Raw genomic sequence first — 15,479 nt, 5'->3', positions numbered from 1 at the left:
CTCAATAACTCACTCTTGCATTGCTATCTGTTTGTGGAACACATCATTCTTTTCCCACAGCCTCATTATCTCTCTGTGCTTCCTGCCTGGTTTGGAAATACTGGGCAGATTTCTGCTGCAGGAGACTCACCTCCTGAGTTTTATCAACATTGGTCTGTGTGTTCTTTTCCAGAGCATCCTCCACCCGCTTGGTGTGCTCTAGGAGCTTCTCATATTCTATTTTCACTTCATTGAGCTCCTGGAGGGCCAGCTTTCTTCCCTCTAGATCCGTTTTGAATTGGTTTACTTCCTGGCCTAAGGCGTTCCTCTCCTGACTCAGGGTGCCACTCTGTTCAGCCAGTTCCTCCCTTTGTTTTTTTAAATGCATTGGATTGCTGGCGCTGCTCATCAAATTCCTCTTGAGAGTGGAGTCTTTAGTAGTTAATTTATTATTTTCCTCTTTTAATTTGTCTATTTGTAGGATAACCATCTGTTCTGCGCAGACTCTATTCAAATTTAATTGATGTGCCAGCTTCTTCTGACTTTGTTGTAAAGAGTCAACCCCTTCCTGACACTCCTCTTTCAGTGACTGTAATTGGGTGTCTTGCTCTGCCCTCTCTTGCTGTAGGAGAGACATATCATCTTATAATTTTGTAACATACTGCCTAGCTTCTATCTCTTATTCTTGGCTCTTCTGTAGCCATTGCCCTGTAGAGTATAGATCAGTCTTGATTCTTTCTAGTGTTTCCACTTGATTCTTTGCCAGAACTATGTTCTCAGCATGCTTTTCCTGCATTACTCCTATGTGGAGGTATAGGTAGGCTGCTATTTTGCCAATTTTACTCTGCTCCTCTTTCGCTTTTGGGTCCATGTACAGTTCACTAAGAGCTTGGTGTAATGGGCCCTTGTCCTGTCATGTATCCAGGTCCATGGCAGTGGCCTGTTCTTTAATTTCCTGCAGCCAGACATGTTCATTCTGTTCTGGCCACTCACCCATGACAAACAGTTTGTGCATGAGGTGTTCCTTAGCCATATTGATTTCTACTGGGATCGCCATTTTGGAACTATCATTTTTTTAATGAATTATTTTAGGTTTAATTTACTTTTACTTTTACAAACAGGCCTGATTTTGGAGTATTTATTTCGAGAGGTGCCTGTACAGTGTAGCACAGTACACCAACCAAACAAGGTGCCTGTACCCTGCAGGCTAGTCTGCTGTGTTAGACTGTCATGGGTGGTATTTCGAACTCAAAATCCCAGACGAGCCCCCAAATCTGTTAAGGATTTCAATCAGGCAATACACCCGGGTCTCAGCCTAGCATGCAATGCACAAATGAAATACTTATTTATTGTGTCTATAGGTTCAATATTCTGAGTGATATACCACTCATATCACACCCCTTATCAAAATACCCCCAGGTCACAATGGACCAGGAATCAGGCTGGTTGGTAAAGGTAATATTTATTTATTTATTTATTTAAAATTCAAATCAAACATATGTTTTAATATATGGGGCAGCAATCACCAATGTGGTGACAATACAAATAAGAAAGTAGGTAAGGCAGTTGAATTCACTTATAGCAACACAGAATATAAAATAACAGAGAAAAGAATAGTTTTGGCTTGTTGAAAAGATAGCGCTTAAGTTAAGATTTCCCCCTGCAAATTTCTCACACGTACCCTCCCACCTCCCACTATGGATCACCTCCACCTCCCCAACGTCTGCCACCCACCGTCCAGGCCGCAATTAGCTATTCGCACTATGGACCACCCCCACCTCCCAAATGTACACAACCACCACCAAGGCCCCAACTAGCTATTCCCACTGTGGACCACCCCACCTCCCCAACGTACCCACCCACCGCCCAGGCCCAAGACACAATATGGTGACATGTGAAACTTTGGTATCTCAGAGTACACTATATTTCTTCCCACGCTTGAGCCCATGAATGTCACTTGGAGTTGGCCTAGACAGCCGCGTGGACCTCCTCCTGGGGCTGCCTGCCTGAGAGCTTGATGGAGTGGTTCTGGTGGAGGGCATGGCAGGGTTCTGTGGGAGTATGCAGCACAGGAAGGTCTGCATGGCCAGCGTCATTGTCTCTGCAATGTTGGTTTGCACGTTGTTGCCCTCACGCACCCTTTGGGAAATCAACATGTTTGAGTTGGCACAACGGGCAATGGCGCGTGCTAACCTGTGGAGTGACTTCTCGTTGCTCTCCCACTGCAACTGTGACTCTTTGGGTTGCTCCATCAGTTTTGCCAGTGTGTCCCGCTGTTGTTCGATGCACTCCAGGCAACAGGTCAACTCCCGCAGTGATGGCATTGGGGAGCACCTTGGACTCCTCAGGTCCATTGGGTTGAATCCACCTGGTTGATCAGGGGTGGGTGATCCAAGTGCCTCACTGGCATGATGGTCTTGAGTGCTATCCGTGTCATCAGACTCAGGCAGGTCTGGTGGTGTTGCTGAACTGTCAGGTGTACTTGCAGTGTCAGCAGGGGGATTTGGCTGTGGTACATGCTGGTTTTCTGGTGCTGCAGGGGGATTGGGCTGCGGTGCCTGCTGGTTTTCTGGCACTGCAGGGTGATTGGGCTGCAGTGGTTGCTGGTTTGCCTGTGCTGCAGGGGGATTGGGCTTCAGTGCCTGCTGGTTTTCTGGCGCTGCTGGCGTGGTGGTTTCCTGTGTGCGGTGCACCTTGACGGTCGTGACACGGGTGTTGGAGGTGCCTGCACCGGATGTCAAATGTTGTCTTAGATGATGGGGATGTCCAGTCCCCCTTGATGTCCCTGGATGACCCCCGTCAGTCTCAGATGATGTTCCTGTGGGAGATTGAAAGGCAAGCTGTTAGAGGTGTCACAGGATGTATATCGTACAATTACATGCAACACACTCCTCATGCAGCAGAAAAATGTGGTTACATGCATTGATGTGTGCTGCGGTCATGTGGGTGTGTATGGGGTTCCACTTTGGTGCATGTCATCTAGCTGGCCGGGAGGGTATGGGGGTACTGGGTGTCTAAGGGTTGATGGGGACTGTGATATGTGGCTCTTTGTGCATTGTTGGGGGTGCACGTTTAGCTTGATTCACATTTATGTGTTCACACTTTCTGTACTCACCAGCCTCGCCAGGTGCCCTGCTCCAGCCTCCGCTCCGCCAATTCCCTCCATGCCTTCGAGGTGCAGCACGCTGCTACACCTTTCCTCCCACGGTAGCAGCTTCAGTGGTGAATGTGGTCCACCTCCGGTGGCACTGCATTGCTCTTTGTGGGCTGCCAGTATGTTCTGCACCCTTAAGCACAGGTCGTACCATCTCTTGTGGCACTTTGACACCTTCTGGGCAGCAACTGCCCATATGGCCTTTCACCTTAGCTGCGTGCTGCACCTCTGGTGTGCTGTGAACAACTCCCCTGCATTGTTGACTATGTGGTCGACAAGCAGGGTGAGTTCTGCTTCACTGAAGCAGGGCTTGTGCTGCCGGCTCACTGGGATCGTGCATGACATCTCCCTGGATCAGTTATAGGCTGTCAGAGTAGCTGTGGGCCTTCTGGTACCAGAGGATTGCAGTGGATTGTGATTTATGTAATGGCCACCGCTCTCTTTCCGGGTTTCGCGATAATGGTATTTCTGGCACCAGTATTTCTGCCACAAACTGGCTGTTTTTATGGATCAATGTAGCTACCCAATCATGCACCCCTCAGTATTCAAAACTATTTCCTGACCCACCCATTGCTTCTTAAGCATTTAATGGTCTTTAGTAGGGAGGTGCATTTCCTGACTAAGGGTCACATGGGTCCCCAGCCTCCTTAGATATGACAGAATCTTTTGCCGTTTGATAGGGGATCTTAGCACTTAAGGAACAGCCCCATGGTTCATTCTGTCAGTTTGCAGAGGTGAGACCAACCAGAACCTTTGTTGTGGTTAGCATGTCTAAATATGCATATCTCACATTGCTCAGCTACAATATTGTCAGGGAAACACAAGAGGATACAAGAAAAGCAACTTCAGCCTGGTCTACCTAATGGAGGTCCACACAAGCCGTTGGTCATGTCAACTGCACAAATCACCCATTTTGCCAAGGGCCATCTACACACAGGAAAAATGCAGGTACTAGCAGGGGGTGCTCTAGAGACACATGCAGCTCCCATCCATCCATTTGGTAAATTGAAGTCATTGAACAAGTTAAGCAGTTAGGTTATTAGCATAGGATGCCTCCTCTGAAACAACAGTAAAGTGAATGTCCTGTGGTCTGCATCTTTAAACCTTCAATGTCTGCTCCCAGAACTGTGGGTAGTTTTTTATTATTTTTTTTTATTTGTTTGGCTGGAATTCAACCTTTCAAATATTTAGTACAAAAAGAAAAAACAAAAAGAATCTTAGTACAATCATTACAATGCAATTCATCGTTTCACAAATAAAATAGCAATTTTCCATAACTTAAAAATAGACATTCTTTATACTTTTGGCAATCACATTAATAAAGAATGGCAGATACAAATTTAGCTAAGGCAATATATATTGCTGAACGCTCACTATTGATCAAAAGCCCCCACATTTCTTCATCAGTGCGAGAGCAGTAGCGCTGCAGCAGATTTTTAAAATATGTTTGCCGTAATGTTTACAAAGCTGAACAGCACATTACTAAATGCGTTAGGGACTCAATTAACGTACTGTTTTTGCAAAAACGACACCATTTACTTTTCTTTAATTCATTATCCCGTCTAGCCAAAATTTCATAGGCGGGATGGAGATTTAGGCGCGTTCTTAACATTTGTAATCTCACAAAGTGAGAAGGACATTTTTGGAGATATTTTTCCATTGTTCCCATCTTTTTTGGAAGGAAGATTAAAGAGGAGAAACTCGTTTTTTACACATGTCTTGGGTCACAATCCAATCATATAGAAACAGTGTTTTCTTGGCTTTTGAAGGATTTAAAATTAATAATTGCAAAGAAATATTAGCTTGAGTTAAAGTTTTGAGTACACATTTGTACCACACTTTTGGGAAATTATCAGTGGACATTAGAAGGTAATGTCCAATGGTGTTCAACACATTTTTCTCAGAGGCACCTACCAGGCATTTCCTAAAGAAGCAGCACATTTTCCACATTACATGACAATACATTGAACAAGTACCCAATTCAAGTCTCAGCAAAGCAGTGGGTGTGCAATTTGGTAGTTTGAAAACCGATTTCCAAAATAGGCCTTCAAACCTATCCCAATAGTTTCTTGGTTGAGGTGATTGAGAGTCAGTCCCATAGGACATTATGGGGATTACTTTTTGCTTATAGAACAATAATATATGATTAGTTGTGAATTTCCCATATTTGCGCATTATGATAGAGGCTTGAGAGGCCAAAGATAGAATTTTGGCCATAAGTAAAGAGGCTTTCAATGCAGACTCTGGACTACAAGAAAAGTATAAGCCTAGGTATTTGTACTTATTAACTTCACAGAGATTTTGATAGTTTAATTTCCATTTGCCTCGTTTGGCATCTTTCTTTTTTTTGTTCTTTTGGCAGACAACCACCTGAGTTTTTTCCGTGTTGATTACTAAATTGTTTACTCTGCTGTAGTTCTCTAGGCATTGAAGTAATTTCTGGAGATGATAGAAGCACCAGAACATCAGCGTAAAGGATCCATCTAATTTTTTGTGTCCCTAGTTTAGGTACGTCACTTTCTGTATCCTCAAATTCAATCCCCAAATCTAATAAGAATAGGTTAAAGAGCGTTGAGTCTAAAATGCAGCCTTGTTTGACGCCTCTTTCCGAATTGACCCTATTAGATAACAGTCCTTCTGTAGTCAACCTAATTTGGACCGTAGTGTTGGAGTGAAGTTCTTCTATTATTCGTTGTAGTGAGTGAGGACAACCATACTTTCTTAGTTTGGAAAATAGCAACTCCGATCAACCGAATCAAATGCACTGCGGAAATCAACAAAAGCCATATAAAGGTTTTGGTTTCGATTGATGTATTTTGCTCCTAACATGTTGAGAAGTACTATGTTTGGAGTCGTGCCAAGCCCAGACACAAACCCAGTTTGGAATGTGTCACGCATATTAACTAAGTTCATTCATGTATTCAATTATTTCAAAACAATTGTGGTGTAGATTTTTCCAGGCGCATCAAGCAGCGCTATCGGCCTGTAACTGGAATGTTTCCAAGAGCAAGGGATGGTTTGAGAGTAATTAATTTGCTGAAAAATGGAAATAGGATGTTGGTCCATAATTCTGGATGTTGTTTAAATATACAGTTTGACAGGCTGTCAGGCCCTGGCGCTCTTGATGCGCTTATTGTTTGAATATAATATAGAATGTCTGTCCTGTCTATATCGAGATAGAATGGAAGAACCTTAGTTCTAATATACACTTGATCATCCTGATTGGGAGAGGCAAGTATTTTCTGAAAATAATCCAACCATGTAGTTTCTGAGACATATTGGATTTGTTTACAATGTTGTAGGGACGAGGTTGACTCATTTATAACTTTCCATATGCGTGTTGTGTTCTTATCTTTTATGAGTTTGAGCATTTGTTCTCTGTCTACTTGTAACATTTGTGCTTTGTGGTGTCAAATCCAATTTTTATAATTTGTTTTAAGTAGCTTGAGCTTTTGGTGTCGAGTACATGCTGGTAGAAGCTTCGCCTGCCGCTTTTCCTTCCTAGAAAGTGCTTTTCTTTCCTTTATTTTGGAGTCAAACACATGATTTTGAGGCATATATTGTTTTTGCTTATTAGCTGCTTGACTCATTTTATGCAATATTTCATGGTAGGCAGATCTGGAGACTGGATTTATGAGAGCGCTATCAAAAGCTGCTTCCAGCGTTAGGCCAAATTGAGTAATGATGTCTGAAGACCATCATATTCTATTGACACTGTTATTTGTCGATACGGAATGACCCCATTTTGTTTTAATTGCCGGTGATTGTCATTGAGGAGTAGACCATTGCAAGCAGAGCATATTGTGATCACTATTCCTCGTTTGTTCAATTTTAAATTCAGATGGGAATGAGGATAGAGAGTCACTTGTGTAAATGTAATCAATAATTCCACTGGCACCTCTTTGAGACCAGGTATTTTGAGGAGGATAGTCATTGGAGCCAGACCCATTCCTCATGATGAAACCTCTTGTTTTCATTAAATGGTTCCACAGGGCACTCCTATTTTGTTTGGTAACCTTCAACTTTGTTAGGCAGTGGAGATTTAGATCGCCCGCTATGATGGTATGAGCTATTTTGGGCACAGAGGTGATATAATCCAATACGGTTCACACATTAGTAACAAACTCTAACTCCTCAGTTCTTAGAGGGTTCCAGAAAAGATTAACTAGAGTATAGAGGATGGAATTGATTGACACGATAGTTAATTGAGTATAGTAATTTGGAGAATATTTGTGTATGATGGCTATGTTAGCACTAATTTTGGTGGCAGTGAGGAGGCCACACATGGGATGGCCTCTATGGCCTTTAAGAGCCAAAGTGGCATGTAATTCATGGTTGTCCCATAGAATTTAATTTGTGATCCATGTTTCCTGTAGCATTATGATGTCATAATCAGAGAATGTGTTAGCCTTGTTTCTGAGTAAGTGGCTAAATCCACATGTGTTCCAGGAAACAAGGGATATTGCAACTTCCACATCCTTTTGCTCTAGTTAACTTTTGGTAACATTGCATTGACATTGACATTTTTGATTTGTATCACATTCAGAGCCTTGGTTGTCATCATTAAGGCACCAGGTAACATTTTTTTTGGGGCCTTCTTTTGCGAATGAGTTTGACACAGTATCATCTTGTGATTCACACATGACAAGGAAACCCACTGAAAATAGAACTTCTTTTGCTTGCCATACAAGATTTTTAATCACTCTAGACCGGAACCATAGTCTAACAGTACTTCGTTGATTCAATTCAACTTGTTCTATATCAGAGCTAATGATGTCATTCAGGGAATCAATGTCAAAAAATAATTCCAAAATGCTTTGATGGTTTAGAGTGTATTGAGGATATGGTTTAGGACGACAGCTCAAGAGCAATGAACCCAGATTATAATAATTGGGTTTAATTTGTGTTTTGTCTTGAGGTGTTGTCATGTTTTTCTTGAGTAGTATCGATGGAGGTTTAACTTTTTCTGCATTAGTTTTAGTCGGAAGCAGTGATTTTAATATTTGGGCTATTTCCGCCTCTTGGCCTTCCTTATGATTGATCAATTTTGCATTGCCAACAGTGTGTGAAACTGCACAGGGTGTTTTATTCAAATTTGATGGCGTAGTTTTGTAATTCCTAGAATCACACTTAATTGGTTCATCACTGTTACTTTGGCACACACGGATTTTGAGACAGCGATGGCTTGCCTGTAGACACAGGAATTGTAAGGTCTCTCTGAACTGTGCATTGGGCCATGTAGGCATCAACTGCTTTTCTAATCTCCTCTCGTCGTGAGGCTGAACTTTCTTTTACATCATTTGATGGGTGAACAATCTTTTCAGATATTGGTGATTTAATAATTGTTTTTGGTGGTATTTCATTGTGCATCTTTGCATGAGAATTCACTGCATTAATCAGTTCATCCAAGGGTTCATGAGGAGTCACTTTTTGGGTGGAAAAAAAGCAGCATTCGGTTGTTGTTTGCGGGCTTGCGCCAGTAATAGATATATTTTGCAGCAGCCGAAGAGGCTAGTTGAGAGCTTGAAATTGGTACATAGATTTGTTTTATAAACTGCTTGGAGGCTGCAGTCATCGACTGTTTAGTACCCTTGATATATTTAGGTTTTTTAATCGCTAAGTTAGATACTTTTTTAGATCTTGCTTGCTTTGCGATATGGTCTTTTTTTGAGAAGATAGTATACACTTCATTGTCAGCTATATTTGTAGGGACCTTATTTCCCTGTTTTTCCAATATGACCGGGTCAGTCGGAGCATTGACAACTTGTTCAATAATGCTGTTTGGAAAGCAAGGAAGCACTGGAATACATAAATTAGAACCAGGGCTTGATTGACCATTCGTAACTTTTTCAGGCGATATGGCAGAATCAACCATTTTTTTCTGTTTTATTTTCTTGGGTTGAGTAATAATTGCGGCATCATGCAACAATAACGATAATCACATTTTGTTTGCCAAGTTACTACCGAGTTAAGTAAATCGGTTTGAACTTTTATCTTGTCATTCAAAGTATCAAATAAGTTAATCACAGTATTCAAGGTTGTTTGCATAGCTTCAAACGACATAACTGCTTTAGACACACCCTCATGCATCGGGTAGATTTGTGATTCAACTTGCCTACGTGGTGTAGGAGTTAGAAAGGATGATGATGACACACATTGATTCTGATAAGAAATTTCAGAGATGTTAGGCGAAAAGGATAGTTTCTCTGCTAAGACATGATTGGATAATTCACCCTGGGAATTAACTAAATCAATAATCACAGGCACAATGTTATGTGATGTAGATGGAGAGGCGGAACAATTGCCCATGGCAACATTAGTGTATGGCCTTGATTGCCCTCTAAGTACAGTACTATCTGATAAAGAAATATCACAGGCTGTGATTTCTATCACATCTTCTACATCATGTGTTGGTATCTGCATGACTACAGCTTCAGTACCAATGTTATCTGTCTGACCACTAATTGCGTTGACAGTAGATATAGGTGTTTGAGAGTCAGTATAGATGGCAGTAGGTGCAGATGGAAAACAGAAGGTACGAATGTCAGAGGAGTTAATAGCAGAGTCCTTTTTGCTGCCTCGCTTTCGACTCACAGAAATTATTTTGGGTGTAGAGCAAGCGGGCGCAGCATTATTAGTTGTAGTAGTGCAAGAGTTTGTTTCAGACATATCTGTGTTGTCTCTCTTACGAGCGGACCTCCGAACGTTTGGAAGCAAAGGCATTCCTGTTCTTAGAGTATATATATATGCCACATGGTTTGCCACAAAATATATAACTCACTCTTAAGAAGGTTTATACACCTCGGGGATTGGTTACTTCCCCGAAAGGCTCAAAATCTCAACAGTTAGTAGGTTTATGGGAAGAAACTTACATGAATGTTAAGCTGAGTCCTTAACCCTAAACCCTGGGCTCAAAAGGATACAGCACTGATGCTTCGCCGCGCACCGCAAACAGCAAACAGTACTTTCCGGTACTTCCGCGGTGCACGCGCAAATGCGCAGGCGCAGCTGTATTTGTACCGCACAGCCTCAGATTGAGGGGGCGGATTTATAAGCAGCCCAGAGCCTAAGGAAACAAAGAAAGGACAATGTATAATGGGCAGACTCAAAGTAGAAGTATAGAGACACGGAACACAGTCTTTTACAGTCTTTCAATGTTCAGTTTTCAATGTTTAGTTGAAGTCAGTATCGCTTACTTTTCTTAAAGCTGTATTCACACAAAGGTGTCGCAGTGAAAGAATTCTTCCTGCGAAGAGACCTTGCACAGTCCGGCGAACAGTCCGGCGAGCTCGCTGTATATAAAATGCCAAGAGCGATCAGTAGAGCTTGAGCGCAGAAGACAGAGACAGCAAACAGTACTTTCCGGTACTTCCGCAGTGTGCGCGTGAATGCGCAGGCGCAGCTGTATTTGTGCCCCAAAGCCTCAGATTAAGGGGGCGGATTTAGAAGCAGCCCAGAGCCTAAGGACACAAAGAAAGGACAATGTATAAGGGGCGGACTCAAAGTAGAAGTATAGAGACACAGAACAACGTCTTTTACAGTCTTTCAATGTTCAGTGTTCAATGTTTAGTTGAACAGTCAGTATCGCTTACTTTTCTTAAAGCTGTATTAACACGAAGGTGTCGCAGTGAAAGAATTCCTCCTGCGAGCGGACCTTGCACAGTCCGGCGAACAGTTTGGCGAGCTTGCTGTATATAAAACGTCAAGAGCGATCAGTAGAGCTTGAGGGCAGAAGACAGAGACAGCAAACAGCACTTTCCGGTACTTCCGCGGTGCGCGTGCGAAGCTGTATTTGTACCGCACAGCCTCGGATTGAGGGGGCGGATTTAGAAGCAGCCCAGAGCTTTTCTTAAAGCTGTATTCACATGAAGGTGTCGCAGTGAAAGAATTCCTCCTGCGAGCGGACCTTGCACATTCCGGCGCACATTCCGGCGAGCTCGCTGTATATAAAACGCCAAGAGTTATCAGTAGAGCTTGAGGGCAAAAGACAGAGACAGCAAACAGTACTTTCCGGTACTTCCGCGTTGTTGCACCTGTTTCTGTCTTCCCACTCATTTACACATGACCCGAGTTCGAAAAGCCTCCCTTGAATGTTGAAATCCTTTCCTCCACGTAGTTAAAGCACCCAGTGAATTGGCTCATGTCTATTATTTAGTGAATTCATCTCTTCCTGTATTTCCTGCGTGTGTCTATGTACTGAGGCCATGGTCTGTTGGGTGATGGAGAGATTGCACAGAATCCTAGCCAGGTCTCTATAGGGGTCACAACCTCTTGTGTAGGAGCTGTTTTTAGTGGGGTGTTGATGTTGACACAGACTTTCTCTTAAAGTGCAATACTTTTTTGAGGCCATAGCTCAAGACTGTACAGGCCTTCACAGCAATACAGGTTTTAAATAGTATCACAAGGTGAATATAGCAGAGCTATGCAGGCCCAGGTACAATACAGGGTAAGTAATATCAAGTTTAAAGTCCTCCAGCATTTTGTATGCTACAAATATCTTTCTTCCTCAATGGGAGAAGGCTATTCCAACACCATTCCAAGATAGCTTCTTGGATTCATAGGTAGAAAGCGGGCCCAGACATAGATGATGATCTGGGCACATGCTCTTACTACGTCTGCCTCTAGGCCAGAGATAGGAACAACGCAGTGTCTGTGAATGCTTGGCTGGTATGTTTCTCTTTAGTGTGGGGGCATGCCTTAGGCATATGGTTTCTTACTTATTTACAGCACGGGGATGTCAGACTTTGCTCACCTCCCACCAGCAGCTGCAGTCAGTGGCTCATTTGTTGGGCCTTTCCCCTCACAGCTGCTCCACATTCCATCATTTTGCTAGACCGGGGAGAAACTACAACGTTACTAGATCCTGAGCACCAACTTTGCCATCTTTGCTGCATTCTAGAGGGTTGGAACATTAGGTTTCTGCTTTTTGCATGTGCATGGTGGAAAGGGCTCCACAGATTCAGCCAAGAGCAGCCATCTTCTGGGCTTCGAGCCATGCCCCCCTCATTCACAACATTTCTAAAGAAGTAATATGCAACCCAATTCCAGAGTGAAAGTTAAGGTATTTAAAGAAGTGAAAAGTATCATCAAACACAGAGAACATGCCCATTGACTTAACCAGTGGTGGAATTCTACAACTAAATCCATATCAATTACTTGTAAGGGCTTTTAAACTACATGTAATAGTCTTAAAACCCCCACTGGTCATGGTGTGAAGCTATAAATATAAGAGCACATTGAAAAAAAGAGACATAACTGTAAGCATCTAAAGTTGTCCCCAAACATCAGTGTTCATATTGAATGAGAGATAAGGCACAGAGTAGGTTAAATTATTCATTACATCAAACCTTACAATGACGATCAATGGCATTGTCAAATGTTCATTTTAGATATATCAGTCTCTGCTGCTCTCAGACCCAATATTGGTATGCAATGTATGATTCTCTGAAATTGCTTCAAATATTACACTCTGTCCTTTTTAAATGAAGAAATGCATGTCACATGAATATGCCTCTTTACATGGAGGGCTCTAATTCCTCAGTTAATTTAATTTTTTTTGCAAAGAATATTAACAACCGCCCAACATACTGTAGCACTTGAGAGAAGAGATATATGGCCTCATTATAAGTTTGGCGGGCTGGTAACAATGGTACCGGTAAGCTTGCCGGTACCGTTGTTACCGGAACGCCAAACTACGAGTTCCACTCGAGGGTGCTTTCCCGTCGCCAGGTCTGACCTGGCGGGCATACCAGCACCCGCGATCAGAGCATTTCGGATGGTGCCGATGCATCCCACCTCCCCATTCCCATTGAGCCCTATGGAGCTAAAATGGGAATGGGGAGCATTTCATTCCAGCGCCGGCAAATGGGAAAATTCCAGGTCCGGCAGCCTGCCGGTTTTACTGCCAAACTTGTAATGAGGCCCATAATCCCTGAAGCAAAATAGCTGCCTTTAGAATGGTCAACCCAGAAATCGGAGTAGTAGGAATGTGAAACAAAGCACGTGTACTTCCCACTAAGTCGGAAAGGTGTTGCTGTTGCTGTAGCAGTAGCATACCATCGTATATGTCATACAGACACAGGCGAGAGTGATCAAGACATGAAATCACATGGAAGCTAATTTACAATGAATCCAACTTTCTCTGTGTCATTCATTGTTTGGTGTTACATTAGCAGACATCTAGAGCCATAAAGGTGACCTGATCAATGACGACCGTAATAAGAAGTTTCATATCTTCATTTTACACATATAAACTGATTCATTCATATGGCTAAACAATAGGTCAGAGAAATGTTAAAACAGTAGGCATACAGTTTGAGCCTTAGTTGCCCCCTATGTAACAGGGATGGCAACCAAATAACAGCCTCTGAATGAACCCATTAAGGATACAAGATGTATCTATATGACCTTTATGTGTGAAATGTGTCAAACCATATAGAGTGTTCTCCAAGTCACTGCCTACAATAATCAGTCTATCCAGCAGAGTAGGAAAGTATTGAATGTAAAAATCCACAGAAATAGCCAAAGGCAGTCCAGCAATGTCTTTTTCTGCAATCTTCAATGCCTTGTCAAAATTCTCAATAATGGCAATGTCCATAGACCTTGTTAAAAAGACAAATGGTTGTTAAGAATGGAACTGAGACACTATCACCTTTCTGTCATGTTAGCCATGTACTTATGTACCTTTCTATGTAACTTATTTACCCTCTCAAGACAGGCACCCAGATGCCTCCGGGCCTGGCGCGCAATACAAATAAAATAAATACAAATACAAATGATGCAAAGATTTACACTAGTCTGGTGATCAGCAGAGATACTAGCACCCTCTAAGAACATTATTGAAGGCTCAGACAATCAAAGAATGCAGGGCACTAATCTCTGGTAGTGTCAGGTATTTTACCTACCAGCGGCAGGGCTGTCTATAATGCCCTCTTTGGTGACCATCTGCCCTCCACATTCTTAGGTGCCTTGTTAGCAATCTCCCTGTTGGCCTCTCATAGCCTATGCACTCCCTGCAGCCAGGCTTTACTATGTTGTTTTGTATTCAACTGTTTAATATCTTCTAGAGCATAGGTGCAGTGCATCTTGGGGCATCTTATTTTGATCTCTGTGCTGCTTTCCTATTGAATACTTTCCATGTTTTTGATTATGACTTCCATATGGGTGTACAGCCAATGCCAGTGGCAGTTGAAAAGAGACTCAGGGCACCGGGCTATGGTGATATGGTCTTCCGCCTTTCTGTCATGTCTTGGTAGGCTAAGAATTATGGAGTGGAGGGCTGTTCAAAACAATAGCAGGGGTTAATATTAGGTGTAAACTTCCAGGCATTACCCTTTTTATTTTGCTGAAGTCACACCAAGTGGCACGGGTATGGCCAGATGTTGGTGTTGTGCCTGCTTGGCCTAGAGACCCAAGCTACACCTGCGTGTGGTCTCATGCAGAATGGATGTGACCTAGCAGTTCAGTCTAGACTGCCCCTTTTGGAGGAGGACCAGGCCTAATGTGCATATGGTATTTCTACTTCTGTAATGGTTTGGTAGGTGAGGAAAAATGGAGTGGAGGGTTGTTCAGAGCAATGGCAGAGATTAATATTAATTGTAAAGCTTTCCAGGCATCACCCATTTTGTTTTGCTGAAGTAACCCCGAGTGGCACAAGTATGTCCAGACATGGGTCACATACCTGCTGGACCTTGAGACCCTAGTTACACCTCACTGATGATGTCCAATGATGACAACACATGTCTGGGGTTGCTTGTAGTCTCGTGCAGAAGGGATGTGATAAAGCAGTTTGGGCTAGATAGACCTCCCCTCCATCCAATCTTGGAGACAAATCCCGCACATTTTGAATTAGTCTACTATTTAAGCAGTCTCCCATTAAAGGGTTTCTAAAAGACATCCACTGGGCCTAGAATGCCAAATTACTTGGGTTCACTATAAACAACACCCTCTCTTTCTGACAACAGGTCAACAAAAATGCCCAAACATCCTGCTACTAGATATTCCAGATCATAAAACACTTGCTTCCATCACAGTCCAGGCCCTGGTAATCTCCCACATCGATGAAGGAAATTCATTCCTCACAGGTATTACTGTGACTCAACTGGCCCACATTGATCTGCCCAAAACATGAAAGCCTGGCTTATAATGGTAAAGAAGAAATTTGACCACACTTCTCCAGTCCTGAGGGAGTTTCACTGGCTTCACATTCCTGCCAGAATACTCTTTAGGACTCCCTGCATTACCTATGAGGCAACCACTGCTCCACCACCTGCCTATCTACAACCATGAAACAGGTAATCTCATGCTACCTTCTGTGGTAATACAGACTACACCAACTGTCTTGCAG

Source organism: Ambystoma mexicanum, chromosome 5q, assembly GCF_040938575.1.
Source record: "Ambystoma mexicanum isolate Mex_15411 chromosome 5q, UKY_AmexF1_1, whole genome shotgun sequence".
In the NCBI taxonomy this organism is placed as follows: domain Eukaryota; kingdom Metazoa; phylum Chordata; class Amphibia; order Caudata; family Ambystomatidae; genus Ambystoma; species Ambystoma mexicanum.
Note: the sequence above shows the minus strand (reverse complement) of the source record.